The 17,134-nt window shown below is 38.2% G+C and overlaps 1 non-coding gene across 1 annotated transcript; it reads right to left on the bottom strand.

Annotated features, from left to right (window-relative positions):
* Nucleotides 1-419: 419 nt before the first annotated feature.
* LOC112725733 (small nucleolar RNA R71) lies at nt 420-526 on the bottom strand. Its single transcript, XR_003164820.1, has one exon. It is a non-coding gene; the product is annotated as a small nucleolar RNA R71 (small nucleolar RNA).
* Nucleotides 527-17,134: the final 16,608 nt, after the last annotated feature.

Genomic DNA, 17,134 nt, shown 5'->3' on the forward strand with positions numbered 1-17,134 from the left:
GACGCTCACAACCATGGCAGAGAAGGTCCAGTGCATCATGCTGGGCAAGAGAGAAGAGTTTTAGGCTCTTACATCAATCCAAACCCAGGAAACTGTGGAAGTAGCATCCAAAAGCCAACTATATATGCCAATAACTTTGAACTAAAGCCACAGCTCATCACTCTTGTTCAGAACAACTGTCATTTGGAGGAAGTGTCCAAGAAGACCCTAATCAACATCTAACCACCTTCCTGAGGATATGTGATACTGTGAAGTCTAATGGTGTTCATCCTGACACCTATAGATTGCTTTTGTTCCCCTTTTCACTCAAGGACAAAGCATCTAAATGGCTGGAATCTTTCCCGAAGAAGAATTTAACAACCTGGGAAGATGTGGTGAACAAATTCTTGGCGAGGTTCTACCCTCCTCAGAGAATTAACAGGTTGAGAGCTGAAGTACAAACATTCAGGCAACAGGATGGTGAAACTCTCTATGTAGCATGGGAGAGGTTTAAGGATTTGACAAGAAGGTGCCCGCCAGATATATTCAATGAATGGGTGCAGTTACATATTTTCTATGATGGTATTTCGTACGAATTAAAGAAGGCAGTAGACCACTCATCTGGGGGATCTCTGAACAAGAAGAAGACCATTGAAGAAGCCATAGATGTCATTGAGACTGTAGCTGAGAATGACTACTTCTATGCTTCTGAAAGAGGCAACACTAGAGGAGTGATGGAGCTGAATAACGTGGATGCGCTGCTGGCTTAAAACAAGATGATCACCAAGCAGCTGGCTGACCTTACCAAGAAGATAGAAAGGAACCAAGTAGCAGCAATCACCACCTCATCAGCAGCACAAGAAGGAGTGAATGCAGAGGCAGAGGGTCATCAGGAACAAGCCAACTACATTGGGAACTCGCCTAGGCAAACCCATGATCCATACTCCAAAACTTATAATCCTGGTTGGAGGAACCACTCGAACTTTGGGTGGGGAAATCAACAAGATCAAGGCCAAGATCAGAGACGTCACAACCCCAACAACAATGCAGCTCACCAATATTCCACACAGAGATCATATCAGCACCCACCTAACAATACCTCTCAACATCCATATCAAAATCAAAATGGCCCTTTTCACCCCTCCAATCTTAACTCACCATCATCCGAAGATAGACTCTCAAGGATTGAGACTCTACTTGAAGGCATATGTAAGGAAATCCAAGATAACAAGGTATTCAAGGAGGAGGTGTGAGCCAATATCAAAAACCAGGGAGACACCATCAAGAGGCTAGAATTTCAAGTGGGATACCTCTCTGAGAAGATTCCCAAACCTACTGACAGCTTCCCAAGTGACACAGAAAAAAACCCGAGAGGTGAAGCAAAGAAAGTAAGATGGGAAGAATGCAAGATGCTCACTATAAGTGATAGGGAGACTGAGGAAGAGATGAACAAACCCTTAGAACAACCTAGAGATACCTCAGCAGAGAAGCAGGAAGAGGGTCACCAAGAAACCAGAATTTCACAGAAGGAGATTCTGAACCTTTATGCACCTTTTCCACAAGGACTCAAGGGTGGTGTAGAAAAGAGAATATACTCAAAGTTCCTTGACATGTTTGCATCTCTCCATGTAAACATACCATTCATCAAAGCTCTCCAACAAATGCCCTCATACATTAAGTGTATGAAGGAGCTGCTGACCAGGAAAGCCTCACTCAAAGGAGGGCAAACAATAGTGATGAATAAGGAGTGCAGTGCTCTCATTCAACCAGAGTTACCCACAAAAAGGAAGGATCCAGGGAGTTTTCACATCTGCTGTGCCATAGGAGAAACACTAATTGATAAGGGACTCTGTGATCTGGGAGCAAGCATTAATTTAATGCCTCTATCTCTCATGAAGAAGCTGTAGATCAATGAGCTAAAGCCCACAGATGTAGTCATCAAGCTAGCTGACAAAACTTAAAAACAAGCAGTAGGAGTGGTTGAAAACGTGTTGGTGAAGGTTGGAAACTATTTCTTTCCCACAGACTTTGTCATATTGGAAATGGAAGAGAGTTACCTCCATCCAATCATATTGGGAAGACCATTCCTAGCTACAGCCAGAGCGCTTATAGATGTGGAGCGAGGAGAGCTAATACTGAGGATACATGATGAACAACTTACCTTCAATGTCTTCAAACCATCAAAAAAAGCAGATCAAGAAATCAAGGAACCAAAGGAAGATCACGACAAGGCACTGGTGGAAGAAACAAGCACTGAAGCACAAACTGTACACATGGTAATCTTTTTGGTTGGTAAGAAAAACAGTCAGAAGGTGCCACAGCTAGAGGAAACCCAAGAAGAGCTAAAACCACCAGAGTCATATGAGACCAGCAACAAAATTTCCTTGGAGAAAGAAGCCACAAGGAGCAGGGTAGCGTTAAAAGAAACAAGGAAGAAGGCACCAAGGGGATGGAGGAACAAGAAGATCCCTACAGAGGATTTCTCTCCAAGGGATAAAGTGATCTCAGCATATCTCCTAGCTATCCCACCTCATTTCCCCACCATCCCATCTCAGCTGCCTAAAGTCTTCACCATCAGCAGAATTCTCTCCTTAGAACATGTGGAGATCCTTAATGAAGCCAATGGAGATAGATTCACTGCGAGGGGGGAAGATTTGAAGCATTACCAACCACCCTGACAAAGGCAGAACGTCAAGCTAGTGACGCTAAAGAAGCGCTTCATGGGAGGCAACCCATGTTTTATATGCTTTTAAAGTAGTTAATAAAGCAAGGTTCATGAATTCCAAATCAACTTTGATATACACTTAAATGAATCCTTTTATGCAGCACATAGTGAGCAACAAGTTTGGTGTTCAAGGCACACTAAGAGAACATAAATGTAATTCATATCATGTTACTCTTAGAGCCTTGAACAAATCTTTTTACACCACATGGCCACAAACTAAGTTTGGTGTCACCAATGTTGCATACATGGACAATTAAATAGTCAGTTGGTTTGCATTCATGAATAGCATTTAGTTGTTTAAAAACAAAAATTTTAAAATGTAGTTATTCTTTTTTTAAATTTTGCCGCCACTATCCAAAAATTTATTAGTTACATTCTTTTTTTTTCTTGTAGGAGAAATGAAGGGAAGATTGGAAGGAATTGGTGGGACAATTGAAGAAGGAGAGTTCGGCCACTTCACAAAGGGAAGACATTGGGAAATGTTGCCATGCAACATTGGAAGAATAATAACCTTGGAGACCGAACCAATCCCATCATAAAAGTGATGATCCTTGTGCCCATCCCATGCTAAACCCCATCCATTCATTATAAGCCTACACCATCAATCCACACCTTTCATTTACTCACCACTTTTCTATATAAGTGGCTCTTATTCCGTACCCCTTCACATTCAAATTCTCAATTCTTCATACTTCTTACTCTCGGAACACACCTTCAACACCTCTTACCCCATCGAAAGCACTCTCACCCACTCCCTTAATTACACCCTATCCTAACGAGGCCGAATTCCATCATCTATCCACACCCTTCAACACCTTCACATATCAAAAGTCACTTATGGCATCATCAAACTCCAAAAGGCGAAAGGGAAAGACACCGGTGGAGAGCATTCCTTTTGATGAAGGAAGGTTCAAGACCGCTTTCCATGAGCTTCAATTCGAACGTATAAAACACAAGAAAGTATTGCCAGAGCTGACATTCCAATTCAACTATGATGAGTGCCCGCAGATTGGAGAAAAGATTGAACATAGGGGCAGGCAAGAGCTCATGAACCCAGAAACAAAGATAAATGCAAATCTCATTAAAGATTTCTATGCCAATGTAGCCAGAGAAGACAATACCAAGGCTCCTACCTTCAAAAGCTACGTGAGAAGAACAGAGGTGGACTTCAGTCCTAATGCTATAATGAGGACTCTTCGTCTGAGATCACAACCCTCTGACAAGCCAAGCTATCAAGCAAGAATAAGTAATGGCCCCGACAATGATGAGCTTGAAAGAATTGTGAATGACATGTGTGTCATAGGATCAGATTGGGAAAGGTATTCGGATAAGAGGCCACGGTTCATCAGAAGAAGAGATCTCATCCCGGATGCCAAGGGATGGTTTGAACTCGTGAGAAGATCTATCCTTCTAGCCTCGAACAATTCTAAGGTCCACATTGCTCGAGCTACCATGCTACATTGCATTATGAGTGGTGGGGACATCAATGTACATGAAATTATAGCTGAGGGAATCCAAGAAGCAGCCGAAAAGAGTGATCTGAGTGCTCGGCTTTTGTATCCCAGCACCATCGTGAGACTATGTAAGAAAGCCAAGGTGGTCTTCGAAGACAGCAATCCATATTGGGTAAACCCTGGGAGGTTAGTTACGCTCCAGCGTATAACTTATGCGGCACCCACCCAACAACAAAGAAGGCCTCAAATAGGGAAAAGAACATCACAAAAAGGACCTCATCAAGAAGAACCTCATCAAGAAGAATACCAGCAAGAAAAGTACTATGATCCAACCAATATAAATCTGGTTCATATTCAAGGAGCCATTGAGGACTTGGCAAGGAGATATATGGAAGGACAAGAGCAACAACTACACTTTCAATCCCAACGGATGGATCGTCAGGAAGAACTACTTGCTAACTGGATGAATCAACAAGGAGAGTGGCAGAAACAACAAATGGAGCAGCAACAAGAACACTACTCCCAGCTCACTCAAGCCATGAATCAAGTGACTGAAAGACAAGAGCATCAAGATAAACGCCTTCAAGAGCTCAACCAACGTCAGCTAGCTCATACGAAAGCATTCAACGAGTTCAGCGTGGTTAATGAAGGACGACAACTACATAGGGAAGAATTCAACATAAACACTCAAGCCAAGTTGAACTATATGTCTGGGCACATGCATAATTTGCACTCTGCAATCCTCAAGTATGATACAGTCCAAAAAGATCTAACAAAACAAGAGGAATGGAAGGTGAAACAACAGAAGGAAACATTGAAAAAGAAGATGGAAGATGTTGGCTTCTGGAAAAAGTTGATCGGAAAAAGCAAGGGAAATAGGGGTTCAAGCACTCAAGAAGGACACAAATAGGACAAACAAGAGAGAGAGCATGGGTGATGAGCGGATAATTTATACGCTTTTTGACATTGTTTTTACATAGTTTTTAGTATGATTTCATTAGTTTTTAGTATATTTTTATTAGTTTTTAAATAAAAATCACATTTCTGGACTTTACTATGACTTTGTGTGTTTTTCTGTAATTTCAGTTATTTTCTGGCTGAAATTGAGGGACCTGAGCAAAAATTTGATTCAGAGGCTGAAAAAGGACTGCAGATGCTGTTGGATTCTAACCTCCCTGCACTCAAAGTGGATTTTTTGGAGCTACAGAAGTCCAAATGGTGTGCTCTTAACTGCGTTGGAAAGTAGACATCCAGGGCTTTCCAGTAATATATAATAGTCCATACTTTGCTCGAGTTTAGACGACGCAAACTGGCGTTCAATGCCAGTTCTCTGCCCTATTCTGGCGTTAAACGCCAGAAACAGGTTACAAGTTGGAGTTAAATGCCAGAAACAGGTTACAACCTGGTGTTTAACTCCAGAAACAGCCTAGGCACGTGTAAAGCTCAAGTCTCAGCCCCAGCATACACCAAGTGGGCCCCGGAAGTGGATTTCTGCACTATCTATCATAGTTTACTCATTTTCTGTAAACCTAGGTTACGAGTTGAGTATTTAAACAACTTTTAGAGATTTATTTTGTACCGGATGACATTTTCACATTTTACATTGTATCTCTACGGCATGAGTCTCTAAACTCCATGATTGGGGGCGAGGAGCTCTGCTGTTTGTCGATGAATTAATGCAATTACTTCTGTTTTCTATTCAATCACGCTTGTTTCTATTCTAAGATACTCGCTTGTACTTAACCGTGATGAATGTGATGATCCGTGACACTCATCATCATTCTCAACCTATGAACGCGTGCCTGACAACCACTTCCATTCTACCTTAGTTTGAGTATGTATCTCTTAGCCTCTTGGTTCATGATCAGAGTCTTCGTGGTATAGGCTAGGATTATTGGCGGCTATTCCTGAGATCCGAAAAGTCTAAACCTTGTCTGTGGTATTTCGAGTAGGATCTGGGATGGGATGACTGTGACGAGCTTCAAACTCACAAGTGCTGGGCGTAGTGACAGACGCAAATAGATCAATGGATCTTATTCCAACATGAGTGAGAACCGACAGATGATTACCCGTGCGGTGACAGCACATTTGGACCATTTTCACTGAGAGGACGGATGGTAGCCATTGACAACAAGAATCCACCAACATACAGCTTGCCATGGAAGGAGACCTGCGTGCGTGAAGAAGAAGACAGTAGGAAAGCAGAGATTCAGAAGACAGAGCATCTTTAAAACCTCAATCTGTTCTCCATTACTGCATAACAAGTACTATTTAATTTATGCTTTTTACTCTTCATAAATATAATCACTCTTATCATTGATTTCCTGACTAAGATTTTACAAGATAACTATAGATTGTTTCAAGCCAACAATCTTCGTGGGATCGACCCTTACTCACGTAAGGTATTACTTGGACGACCCAGTGCACTTGCTGGTTAGTGGTACGAGTTGTGAAAAGTGTGATTTACAATTCGTGCACCAAGTTTTTGGCGCCGTTGCCAGGGATTGTTCGAATTTGAACAACTGACGGTTCATCTTGTTGCTTAGATTAGGAAAATTTTGTCTTTTGGGTCAGAGTCTTTTACTTTCGTTTCAAAAATTTTCCAAAAATTTATTATTTTTCTTTATTAATCTTTAGAGTTTTTCTGTTTGAGTTTAGTTTTATATTTTAAGTTTGGTGTCAATTGCATGTTTTTATTTTCTTTTAAATTTTTGAATTTGTTTTCATTGTTCTTTCTTAATCTTCAAGTTGTTCTTGTTTATTTTCCTTGTTTGATCTTTAGTTTTTCTTGTTTTGTGATTTTTCTTGTTTTTCTTGTGCATTTTTGAATTATTAATATCCAAAATATAAAAAATTTCTTTTTATACATTAAATATTTAAAAAAAAACTTTAAATTTATAACTCAATTGGCTAGAGCGTTGTGTTTATGTTCTTGGTAATTGGGAAATAAACCTGCAGCAACCAAGGTTGACGAATACAAAGCCAAGATGCCTTATCCTCAAAAACTTCACCAAGAAGAGCAGGATAAGTGGTGCGGTATTTGTAACCCACTAACTTACCGACAAGTGCACCGGGTCGTACCAAGTAATACCTTACATGAGTAAGGGTCGATCCCACGAGGATTGATGAATTAAGCAACAATAGTGTTTGATAGGATTAGTTAGACAAACAGAAAAGAGTGTTTTGGTATTCAAAAGCATTAAACAGTAATTCAGAAATTAAAACAGCAAGCAGTAAATTGATGAGAATAATATGTGGAGAAACAGTTAAGGCTTCAGAGATATGTATTTTCCGGAATGACTTTTCTTACTAACTATTTTAATTATGCAAGATTTAATTCATGTCAAACTATATATGACTAAGCTCTAATTCCTTAGACCTTCTTAGTCTACTCTAACTTTCATCAACCACCAATTCCTTGGTCACTTAATTCCAATTAGAGGGTGAAGTTCAATTCTAGTTTATATGCCACAGAAATCCTAATTACCCAAATATAAGAGGATTATATGTCACGTATCCCGTTAAGTCCAGATAATTAGAAATTTAGGAGAATATGTTTTCAAGCTGTTGTTCAAGTAAAGAGCTTTTCCAAGTTATACAAGAACTCAATTAGAAAGAGGGTCATACTTCCGTTCCACCCAAATTCATAAAATAAAGAATGAAAACAATTCTTGAATAATAAATCAGTACATGAATTAAAATAGAAAAGTAATAGTATCAATCCATACAATAGATAGAGCTCCTAACCTTAACGGTGGATGTTTAGTTGCTCATGGTTCAGAGAGAAAATAACGATTCTAAAAGACTATAAATTGTGGAATAAGGTAGAAGAGAAGAGATAGACCGAAGGGCTGATTCTTTTCCCTTTTATATCTAATCCTAATTAATGTAAAATATATTTTCTAAAACTAAAATAATATCTTTTCCTAATTATAAATAAAATTAAATTAAATCAAAATTAAAATAAATCTTTAAATGGCTTCAGTTTGGACGCTAGGATCACTTGTGTATTAAGGTCCACGCTGAACTTGAAAATTCTCAAGTTCAGCATGGATGAGGCAGTGTCTCTTTGAGTGAGTTCCTTGAGTTCCACGCTGAACTTGGGAAAGCTCAAGTTCAACGTGGAGGAGGCCGAGAATTTTGAAGAAGACGTGTGCACTATTATACATCGTTGGAAAGCCCCGGAAGTTAGCTTTCTAATACCGCTGGAATCATGTCAATTGGACTTCTATAGCTCAAGTTATTTCTATTTGAGTGCAAGGAGGTCGGGGTTGACAGCATCACTCGCTTTCTTCCTTCTCTGCTACAAAACTCCGTCAAATCCATTCGAATGCTACCTGAAATAAATAGAATTGTGCACAACGCAAAGTAGAATCTATAGTGGCCAAAAGATATTTAAATTTTGATCAAACTTAGCAATTCAAGTGCAAATTCATAAGGAAAAGATAGATAAGATGCTCACGCATCACAACACCAAACTTAAATTGTTGCTTGTCCTCAAGCAACCAAAATTAGTACATGATAAAGATGTGAATTTGCATGAGAAGTGGGAGTTTAGTTATGCTCATGTCTCTCCTTAAAGTGGGGTTTATCTCCTGCAATTCTAAACAGTTTTGGCATCTCACTCTCCCTTGAATCAGAGGACTGTCAGTGTTATTCGGAATTAGAATCCGGATTATATTATGAATTCTCTGATCTTTATACTTTAGTTTAATCCTTGAACACAGCAAATTTCCTTTAATTCTCTTTTCTTTGGTGCTTTGCACCTTGAGCCTAGCCGTGACTTTAAATGTTTTGTCTCAAGCTTCACTTGACACAAAAACACCACAAGCACTTAACTGGGGAACTCTCTTTAAGTCCTGATTTTTCTTTCAGTTACTCCCAGACAGTGGTGCTCAAAGCCTTGGGCATACTCTGCCAAATGCTTTTGGTCTCGACTCTAAGTATTCCGTCTCAAAGATTACTTGACACAAGAATACCACAAGCATATGACTAAGGAAACAACTCTTTGAGCTTTTAATCATGTCTGACCTCCTTAATCATTGATGCTCAGAGCCTTGGATCTTGCTTTTATTTTTCTTTTGCTGATTCTTTTGCTTCAAGGATTAAGCTTTCACTAATTTCAGAGAAGTCATAATAGTTCTCTAAATTCTTGTTCCTTATACATCAACATCCTTTGATTCAAATTCAAATATGCACTGTTCATGTCATTCATTTATAATCACAAATAATACCACCACATTTAAGTAAATAAGACTATTCTTTAATATAAACTCAATTTCTTATGCAATACATCACTTCTTTTCTTTTCTTCTTGATTTCAAGCTCAGTGAGTAATATATGAGACACCCTTTCAGAATAAAAATCAAATAGCAAAATAAACAGTAATTTAAACTAGAACTTAGAAATTGAAATAACAATTGATCATGCAATAACAAAAAAACAAAACAGCAGAAAATCGGAACATAACATAGTAAGAATGGAAAGGAATATAGAATGAAAGGAACTCAACCACCTCAGTTATCCTAGTGGCCGTTTCATTCTTCAGGTTGTGCTCCTCCTTGAAGATGATTCACCTCCCTTGGTGCCATTAAAATAAACAGAAAAGTCACAAGCGAAGCGACAACACCTAACTTAAAAGTTTGCTTGTCCTCAAACAAAGAAAATCTAAAAACAAGGAGGGACATAAAAAGTGCATGGAAAATAAAAATTAAAAAAATAATAAAAGAAAAAAAAAGTTAAAACTAATTAAATATATATATATATATTGTTGTATATTTTTTTTTTGTTTTTTTTCTTTGTATTTGTTTGTATTTATTTATTTATTTTATATATAGAGTGATTTATTTATTTATAGTGATATATATATATATATATATATATATATATATATATATATATATATATATATATATATATATATATATATATATATATATATATATAAAGGGTGCAGGGACGTTGAGGGGTGGGGGATATATATCTAGGGATATATATAAATTGGGGGCGTATATATATATATATATATATATATATATATATATATATATATATGATGTGTAGATAAAAAAAAAGGGAAGGGGGTTACGTATATATAATATAAAGGGGTCTGGGAAAAAGAAACAAAAAGGAGGGGAATCAGGAAGGGATGGGGGGCCAAGATTATGGAAAAGGTGTAGGTGAAGCAAGAAAAAAAAAAGGAAAGGGAATCAGTAGGGGGTGGGGACCAACAATCAAGGGATTGGGTGCATATTTGATGGGGTTTCAATGAGTATATATCACGTTGACTAAATCGACGCTGAACTTGGTGGATTTCAAGTTCAGCGCCAATATCCCCAAATGCAATTTTCTTTGTATGCATGCATCTACGCTGAATTTGGAAAATTTTAAGTTCAGTGTGGAATCTGGCCTTGATTCACATTAATTCGTTCTCCACGCTGAATTTGAAAAATTCCAAGTTCGGCGTGGAACTGGCAAAGAGAACTTCTCCTTTGCACGCTTCTAACCACGCTGAACTTGAAAAATTCCAAGTTTAGCATGGAACTGGTAGAGACAATCTTCTCCAGAGTGTTCAAAAAATTTTTTTAAGTGTTCGATTCCTGTTTTAAAAATTCTGAATGATCAAAACATAAGTAAAAGAAAGGAAAACAATAAAAACTCAATAAAAATCAAACAAATGATATAATCAACTCAATGGAAAAATAACTAAGGATACGAAATCATCGGGTTGCCTCCCGACAAGCGCTTCTTTACCGTCACTAGCTTGACGGTCAGCTCCTCTAAGGAGGAGGATTATAGGGGCTCAGCTCTTCACCCCTTACTTTGAACTTCTTTCCTGTGTCTCCATAAATTAGCTCAATATGCTCGAGAGAGAGAATTCTGTTTACTGTATAAATCCATACTGGATTCTTAGTCAACACCACCTTCATTCCTTGGGAGAAACCTTCAGTGGAGATCTTTTTGTTTCTCCATCCCCTGGGTATTTTCTTCTTTTTGGGAACCTCCTCCTTGGTGGATGATGCATTCCTAACACCAAACTTAAGTTTGATGTCAGGAGAAATTTTACTGATTGTCACCAAAGGAGGCTTGAGTTGCAGACTCTGCTGTGCATCATCAGGGGGTTCTTGAAGGTTTGGATCAATAAGCTCAGTCTGCATGCACCTCTCTTCTTCACCTGTTGAAATTATATCTTTGAAGACATGGAAGACCAGTTGCTCATTATGCACTCTAAGCACTAATTCACCCACTTCTACATCAATCAGAGCTCTTCCAGTGGCTATGAATGGTCTTCCTAGAATTATAGAGGCATTCTCATCCTCCCCTGTATCAAGAATTACAAAATCTGCTGGAAGGAAGAACTTACCCACTTTGACTAAGATATTTTCCACTAATCCGTATGCAGGCTTCATGGATTTGTCTGCCATCTGTAATGCTATCTTTGTGGGTTGTGCCTCTTGGATCTGCAGCTTCTTCATCACAGACAAGGGCATTAGATTGATGCTTGCTCCTAGATCACATAACGCTTTCTCGAAGGTTGTGCTTCCAATGGTGCATGGAATTTGAAAGCTCCCTGGATCTGGCATCTTCTTTGGTAAGTTATTCTGAATGATGGCACTGCATTCTTTAGTCAGGACCACTGTCTCTTCTCCCTTTAAAGGCTTCTTCTTTGATAACAGCTCCTTCATGAACTTGGCATAGAGAGGCATTTGTTCCAAAACTTCAACAAAAGGAATATTGATTTGCAACTTTCTAAAGACTTCCAAGAACTTTGAAAACTGTTTGTCCTTGGTCTCCTTTTGAAGTCTCTGAGGATATGGCATTTTAGGCTTATACTTAGGAGCCTTTGGCAAAGTAGGATAAGTGTCAAGAGAGTCTGGGAATGGGTTGTCCGCACGCTTTAGAGGGGCGTGTTCTACTTCTTCCTTCTTCTCCTCTGGAGCTTCTTTTTCTACTAACTCTTCATTGGCTTTGGTCTCAGAGCCAGCTACTTTACCACTTCTCAATTGAATAACCTTGCAATCTTCTCCTGGGTTCACCACTGTATCCTCTTGAAATGTACTTGCAGACCTCTCAAGTATTTGCTTGCTCAGTTGGCCCACTAGCACCTCTAAGTTTCTAATAGAGGCTCTGGTTTCCTGTATAACTTGTGCTTCCGTACTTGCCACTTGTTCACTTATTACGGTGATAGCCTTGCATTTCTCTCTTGGATTTGGAATTGTGTTACCAGGAAGGATATTAGTGGTCCTCTGATCAATTTCATTAACCTTTGTGGCTAATTGACCTATTTGAATCTCCAGGTTCTTGATGGGTGCTCTGGTTTCTGTCTAAAACCTGTCAATATTGCTTCCAAATCAATGTTCTGCTGGAAACCGTTCTGAGAACTATTGTTGAAGTTATGAGGTCTCTGAGGTTGATCCCTCCACCCAAAGTTTGGGTGATTTCTCCATCCCTGGTTGTATGTCTTAGAATATGGATCATTGTTGGGATTCCTAGGGCCGCTCCCCATGTAATTCACCTGTTCATAAGAAGGTTGAGCATAATCATGATTATCATTTTGAACAAAATTACCTGCCATGTCATAGGAGATTTCTTGGGGTGGATTTTGAGTGTTGATAGCTGAGACTTGCATGCCACCCATCTGTTGAGTAAGTAGATTTATCTGCTGAGACATAAGCTTGTTCTGAGCAAGAAGAGCATTAACAGCTTCCACTTCCAACACGCCTCTTTTCTGAGAGGTCTCAGAGTTCACAGGATTCCTGTTAGATGAGTACAGATATTGGTTTCTTGCAACCAATTTAATAAGCTCAATAGTCTCCTCTGGTGTCTTCTTCTTGTGCAATGAGCCGCCTGCAGAGGTATCTAAGCTCATCTTGGACATCTCACCCAAGCCTTCATAAAAGATATCTAGTTGAGTCCACTTGGAGAACATGTCCGGAGGGCATTGCCTAGTCAGTAGCTTGTACCTCTCCCAAGCTTCATAAAGTGTTTCACCCTCTTTCTGTCTGAAGGTCTGAACCTCTAACCTAAGCTTAGTCAGCTTCTTTGGTGGGAAAAATTTAGTGAGAAACTCTGTAACAACCTTGTCCCAAGTATTCAGACTCTCCTTTGGTCGTGAATCTAGCCATAGCTTTGCTTTATCCCTCAGAGCAAACAGAAAAAGCATGAGTTTGTACACCTCTGGGTTCACTCCATTTATCTTCACAGTATCACATATCTGCAGAAAATCATATATAAATTAATTTGGGTCTTCGTGAGGAAGACCATGATACTGGCAATTTTGTTGCACCAGGGTGACCAATTGTGGCTTCAACTCAAAGTTGTTTGCAGTTATAGGAGGCACCACAATACTTTTTCTATAAAGATCCACAGTAAGGGCAGAATAAGAGCCAAGCACTCTCCTCTGTTGATCATCCCCATTCGGATTTACCACATTGGCATTAGCATTATTATTTTCCATAGTGGATTCTGTAGCCTTGCAAAGTCTTGCTTGTTGTAAACGTCGCCTGAAATTTCTTTTAGGTTCATGATCAAAATCTAAGAGATGTTCTTTGTCTCTATTCCTGCGCATACACAAGCAGAAAACAAGAAAAAATGGGACTCTCTACGTCAGAGTGCAGAGAAGTCCCTGTGAGGTTACCTGTGTAAAATAATAATATAAAAATACTAAATAAATAAATAAAAATTCGAGATTAAAAAGGAAAAATAATCAGGAATATTAAAATAAAATTAACTGGGTAACACCAAACTTAATTTCAGGAATTAAGGAAAAAAATATTAATACTATTTATCTATTTATTTAAAATAATTTTTTTGAAATTAAAAACAGAAATAAAATAAAGCTAATAAAATATAGAAAGAAAAAAAATAATGAAAAGAACGGAATGAAAATAAAAGAAATTAAAAGTAAAAAGAAAAGTATATAAAAAAAACGGACGAAGGCTCTAAAAAAAATTTCAAAAGTTAAATGAAGCAAAAAAAAAAAAAAAATTAAAACGGGGGACAAGGGGTGGGAAACGAAAACGAGAAAAAAAATAAAAAAAAAATTGAAAAATAAAAATTAATGATACTAAAATAAAACTAATTAAGAGAAAAAAAATATCTATAAAGGAAAAAATATTAATATTAATTATTTATATTTTTTTTGTTTTTTTTTTTTGAAAATAATAAAATAAAATTTAAATAAAATTAAAACTAAAATGCCTAATCTAAGCAATCAAAACAACTAATAGTTGTTAATCACAAGCAATCCCCGATAACGGCGCCAAAAACTTGGTGCGGTATTTGTAACCCACTAACTTACCGGCAAGTGCACCGGGTCGTACCAAGTAATACCTTACGTGAGTAAGGGTCGATCCCACGAGGATTGATGGATTAAGCAACAACAGTGTTTGATAGGATTAGTTAGACAAACAGAAAAGCGTGTTTTGGTATTCAAAAGCATTAAGCAGTAATTCAGAAATTAAAACAGCAAGCAGTAAATTGATGAGAATAATATGTGGAGAAACAGTTAAGGCTTCAAAGATATCTATTTTCCGGAATGACTTTTCTTACTAACTATTTTAATTATGCAAGATTTAATTCATGGCAAACTATATATGACTAAGCCCTAATTCCTTAGACCTTCTTAGTCTACTCTAACTTTCATCAACCGCCAATTCCTTGGTCACTTAATTCCAATTAGAGAGTGAAGTTCAATTCTAGTTTATATGCCACAAAAATCCTAATTACCCAAATATAAGAGGATTATATGTCACATATTCTGTTAAGTCCAGATAATTAGAAATTTAGGAGAATATGTTTTCAAGCTGTTGTTCAAGTAAATAGCTTTTCCAAGTTATACAAGAACTCAATTAGAAAGAGGGTCATACTTCCGTTCCACCCAAATTCATAAAATAAAGAACGAAAACAATTATTGAATAATAAATCAGTACATGAATTAAAATAGAAAAGTAATAGTATCAATCTATACAATAGATAGAGCTCCTAACCTTAACAGTGGATGTTTAGTTGCTCATGGTTCAGAGAGAAAATAAGGATTCTAAAAGACTGTAAATTGTGGAATGAGGTAGAAGAGAAGAGATAGCCCGAAGGGCTGATTCTTTTCCCTTTTATATCTAATCTTAATTAATGTAAAATATATTTTCTAAAACTAAAATAATATCTTTCCCTAATTATAAATAAAATAAAATTAAATCAAAATTAAAATAAATCTTTGAATGGCTTCAATTTAGACGCTAGGATCACTTGTGTATTAAGGTCCACGCTGAACTTGAAAATTCTCAAGTTCAGCGTGGATGAGGCAGTGTCTCTTTGAGTGAGTTCCTTGAGTTCCACGCTGAACTTGGGAATTCTCAAGTTCAGCGTGGATAATTTGTGATTCCTCCTTTGTACCTGGACTCCACGCTGAAGTTGAGAAAGCTGAAGTTCAACGTGGAGGAAGCCAAGAATTTTGAAGAAGTGTGTACTATTATACATCGTTGGAAAGCTCCAGAAGTTAGCTTTCTAATGCCGCTAGAATCATGTCAATTGGACCTCTATAACTCAAGTTATATCTGTTTGAGTGCAAGAAGGTCGGGGTAGACAGCACCACTCGCTTTCTTCCTTCTCTGCTACAAAACTTCGTCAAATCCATTCGAATGCTACCTGAAATAAATAGAATTGTGCACAACTCAAAGTAGAATCTATAGTGGCCAAAAGATATTTAAATTTTGATCAAACTTAGCAATTCAAGTGCAAATTCATAAGGAAAAGATAGATAAGATGCTCACGCATCAATAAGCAATTTGCCTGCTTTGCAGACTATCTCAGGACTCTTAAAATAAAGATTCCGTTTGCAGAGGCACTTGAGCAAATACCCTCTTATGCCAAGTTCATGAAAGAGATCTTGAGTCATAAGAAGGATTGGAGAGAAACTGAAAGAGTTCTCCTCACTGAAGAATGCAGTGCAGTCATTCTGAAAAGCTTCCCAGAAAAGCTTAAAGATCCCGGGAGCATTATGATACCATGCATATTAGAGGATAATTGCACCAAGACAGCTTTATGCGATCTTGGGGCAAGCATCAACCTAATACCTGCATCCACTATCAGAAAGCTTGGTTTAACTGAAGAAGTCAAACCAACCCGGATATGTCTCCAACTTGCTGATGGCTCCATTAAATACCCATCAGGCATGATTGAAGACATGATTGTCAGGGTTGGACTATTCACCTTCCCCACTGACTTTGTAGTGCTGGAAATGGATGAGCACAAGAGTGCTACTCTCATTCTAGGAAGACCTTTCCTAGCAACTGGACGAACTCTCATTGATGTCCAAAAGGGGGAAGTAACCCTGAGAGTCAATGAGGATGAGTTTAAGTTGAATGCTGTCAAAGCCATGCAGCATCCAGACACACCAAAAGACTGCATAAAAGTTGATCTTATTGACTCTTTGGTAGAGGAGATCAACATGGCTGAGAGTCTCGAATCAAAGCTGGAAGACATCTTTAAAGATGTTCAGCCTGATTTGAAGGATTCAGAGGAATTGAAAGAGCCTCTGAAACTTCCTCAGGAAGAGGAAAAACCTCCTAAACCCGAGCTCAAACCATTACCACCATCCCTGAAATATGCATTTCTGGGAGAAGGTGACACTTTTTCGGTGATCATAAGCTCTGCTTTAAATTCCTTGGAAGAGGAAGCGCTACTTCAAGTGCTAAGGACACACAAGACAGCTCTTGGGTGGTCCATAAGTGATCTTAAGGGCATCAACCCAGCAAGATGCATGCACAAGATCCTATTGGAGGACGATGCTAAGCCAGTGGTTCAACCACAGAGGCGGCTAAATCCAGCCATGAAGGAAGTGGTGCAGAAAGAGGTCACCAAGTTACTGGAGGCTGGGATTATTTATCCTATTTCTGATAGCCCCTGGGTGAGCCCTATCCAAGTTTTCCCCAAAAAGAGAGGCATGACAGTGGTTCATAATGAAAAAAATGAACTGGTT

The sequence above is a fragment of the Arachis hypogaea genome, chromosome 11, assembly GCF_003086295.3.
Source record: "Arachis hypogaea cultivar Tifrunner chromosome 11, arahy.Tifrunner.gnm2.J5K5, whole genome shotgun sequence".
NCBI classification, from domain to species: domain Eukaryota; kingdom Viridiplantae; phylum Streptophyta; class Magnoliopsida; order Fabales; family Fabaceae; genus Arachis; species Arachis hypogaea.